We start from the raw sequence: 3,664 nt of genomic DNA on the forward strand, positions 1-3,664 counted from the left end.
GGGGGGGGGGATTTATATAAATCCAGCAGATGACAACATTGACACGAAACTTCTAGAAACTTTTGACATGTTACAGCTATTTTTGCTGCTCTTTACACTGAGACCACATCGCTCTCAAAGAGCAGTTTCCTGTTCTGAAGGATGCTGCGAAACCCACCTCCCCTCCTGCCCCCAACTCGCACACAGACACACATGAAAGCAGAAGACGGGATGGTGTGCTCAGTGTTAAAGGTTGCATGACAAATAAATACATGCTTCCAGCCTGCAGCACCGAGGCTGCAAACATCGGTCGCATCTAAAAAAGACAAAGACACTTCAGAAATCCACAAATAACTATTCTACCCACTGTTGTGCTTGTAATAGAGCTGATATGTTAATGGACATATTTAACAGGAAATGTGTTGTGATTTAATAAAGATTTGACAAAGAAAAATAATCACACAGTTTGGTTGAAGAAAAACACAAAATGTGACCAAAAGGTTGCATCACTGGTGTTAACTGAAGTGCATTAGAGAAAAATCTATTTGGAACAAACAACTAAAATGAACAAAAAAATAAAAAAATGAAGGTCCTGCCTGAAATATCATTCACTTCCTTCTCTAAAGCCCAGCAGTAATCTGGGACTTCCTTTTGTGATAATCTAATCCAACGACGCGCAGCAGAAGAGCAAAGAGAAGAAAGATCAGATAAACGTTAAAGCTGCTGCCCGTGGCTCATTAGGGTCATCTTGATAGCCACACATCTGTGTTTGTCACTTCCTGACAGCGCTCTCAAGGAGAAAAAAATATATATAAAAGCAGAATAGAAAGTAAGCCTCAAAAAAATCAGTCACTGTGCGAAAATTTTAAGTCTAAAAAAAGACACCCGGGGGGCCTTGTGCAGAAAGGGTGTGTCTGCTCAAAAAGGTGGCAGAAACACAAAACTCCACATGTACCAGTAATGAGCTGACCGTGGAAATGTGCACAACTATATGACCGGCATGAAAACACACACAGTTACTGGTTCGTTGGAAACATTTAGAGGACTTGCTGGGAAACTGTTAATGATGTGAAAACAGTTATTCTTCACACCTGAGACACATGATAAACAATTATTACATCCACAGGGGTGCAGTGATATGAGTGGATATTAAACGTATGCAAAGAGATGCAGAAAAGACCTTTAGAGCCCGTGTGTCAAACTCAAGGCCAGCGAGCCGGATCTGGCCCTCGGTAACATTTTATCTGGCCCCCAAGATAACATTTAGTCTCTGTCGCGTCTCACTTTGCTTAAAAAACTGAGACTTAGGGAAGTCTTCTTGTGACGGTTACTTTGAAGCCAAAACTATATAGCTTTAAATTCTCAGTAATCTTTGATTTTGTTATGGAAAAACCAACAGAGAACATCAAACAGGACCTAGCAGCCAAGAAAAGATGTCGGGTGTCTGACTTGAGTTAATGTGCATCAGAGTAACAGCAAGTCTGCTTTAATGCATATTGTCTTTTTCTGTATTTAAATGTTAGTAACCACATATTTGGATTTTTGTTAATGTTTATTTTTTAGCAGTTTTAACGGATTGTGATCAAATGTGTTGGTATGAAAAAAACATTTAAAATAAGTGGATGGAGAGTAGGGCATAAGAAAAGAATGCTAATGATGTGTCTTTTTAAGTCTGACCTATTTTTATTGTTCTAAATACTATATATTTCGTCAAAAGGTAATTGGCATTTCTATATGAATGATTTGACATATTACATCTAAAACCAAGGTTAGTTTACGTATTTTTTCAATAAGTAATGATTGAGATTGGCGAGTTTTTCGTTTGAGCCCCCTTGTGTAACTGAGTTTGACGCCCCTGCTCTAGAGGGATAATCCAGTCAACTTTGAAGTGTTGTTCTGTCTAATAGTTATCAATAGTTAGTAACTCATCAGCCCTGACTTCAGTCACAGAATATAGAGTAGTTTTTGTCCAGGCTCTACTACAGGCTGGCCAAACAAGTTCCAGTTTTTGATAGTTTTTTAGGTTCATAAAACAATTCTTTCTACCGATGTGAAAGGACAGTATATCACCAATATTAAACTTCTACACTATTGTATGCCGCCGTTTATTTAGTTTGTTGCAAATGTACGTGTGCTGAGCAGAGACTTGTGCCTATGTTGATGGTGCTCAGGCTGCTGAGTGCATCAGTCCACCAGAAGCTGAGGAAACCTTTGGACCGACCAGACGTGCTGATCAGGTGGGCTGCACCTGAGTGGGTGCAGCCTCTGCACCGTTAGCATGAACACCGTCCATGCTCAGCACACGTACAGCTACGTAAGAACACGGATGTTGAGAAAACAGTGACAAACTAAACATACTGTGTCATGCAAACGTGTAGAGCAGGGGTGTCAAACCCAGTGATGCGAGGGGGCCAAAATTAAAAATTTGGTCCTAGCCAAGGGCCAATCACGATCAATATTTATTAAAAATTCCATAAATTAACCTTGGTTTTAGATGTATCATGTCAAATCATTCATATAGAAATATCAATGACCCTTTCCCAGTTACAGATTATACAGAATTTAGAGCAAACAAACTTTAATGAACACAGACAAAGAGCTCAAACTTCAAAAAGCACATCATTAGCAGTAATTTCTTACACCTCACTCAGCTTTTAAATTAATTTTTTAACATTAAAACAGATTTTTAAAACAAGCCATCAACAAAAACCTGATCATACAAAAATTAAAACTATATATTGTTGGCTTCTAAGTCACTGTCAAGAGAAAACTTCACTAATTAGGCTCAGTTTTTTTTTTTAAGCAAAATAAGAATCAGAAACTCGATCTGTCCCAGACTGGAGGGCTGGACCTAACGTTATCTTGGGGGCCAGATAAAATGTAACAGAGGGCCGGATATGGCCCGCGGGCCTTGTGTTTGACACGTGTGGTGTAGAGGCTTAAAATGAGTTTTACCGGTATGTCGTTTCTGAGAAAGACTTGTTTTATGAAAATTATATTAAAAAAACGGACACTAGTTTGGATAGCCATTACCCTAGCCTTGTCTCTTTCTCCACACTCTGTGCTCTGTGACTGATGTCCCGGCTGATAAGATACCAACTACTGATAACTATGACACAGAACATCACTTCAAAGTTGACTGAACTGTCATCAATGATCGCTTCATCCCTGTGATTTAATGGCACAGTGTGAAGAAACCGTGCATTTCGAGACAGAGAGGATTTTCTGGCACACGATGACAACTGGCTCGTCAGCTGCTTTCGCAGCCTTGCTGGAACTGTGCTTGGGGCTGTGATGGATCTTGGAGCGTGACATAGTGCAGTATCCATACAGCCGCTGATCACACAGGGGTTCTGATAGCATCAAGGGCATTTCAGAGGGAGCTGGCAGACCGATCGGGACTGCACCAGTCGGCCCTGAGCCAAGCCATGCCAGCTGTGTGGGAGGGAATTATCCGTATGACAGCCAGGTAGATCAAATTCCCATACACTGCAGCTGGACAGACAACTTGCAGTGAGACATGGTTTCCCTAATGTAGTTGGAGCTGTCGGCTTCACACGTACATCACTACCTCGGCCGCCTCACTACATTGTGGAGGGTTGCCTGGTTTAATGCTCGACTGATTCATTCTAATGAACAGCTGGTTGGGAACAGACTACAAGCTGGCATGGTGCAGGATGGGGGG

At 41.0% G+C, this 3,664-nt stretch overlaps 1 protein-coding gene across 2 annotated transcripts in view; it reads right to left on the bottom strand.

Moving 5' to 3' along the window:
- The window catches only part of si:ch211-167j9.5 (tyrosine kinase receptor Cad96Ca), a 16,118-nt gene that overhangs the window by 4,859 nt on the left and 7,595 nt on the right, over positions 1-3,664 (bottom strand). The gene's annotated exons all lie outside the window — the stretch shown is intronic.

The sequence above is a fragment of the Kryptolebias marmoratus genome, linkage group LG2 (assembly GCF_001649575.2).
Source record: "Kryptolebias marmoratus isolate JLee-2015 linkage group LG2, ASM164957v2, whole genome shotgun sequence".
NCBI classification, from domain to species: Eukaryota; Metazoa; Chordata; class Actinopteri; order Cyprinodontiformes; family Rivulidae; genus Kryptolebias; species Kryptolebias marmoratus.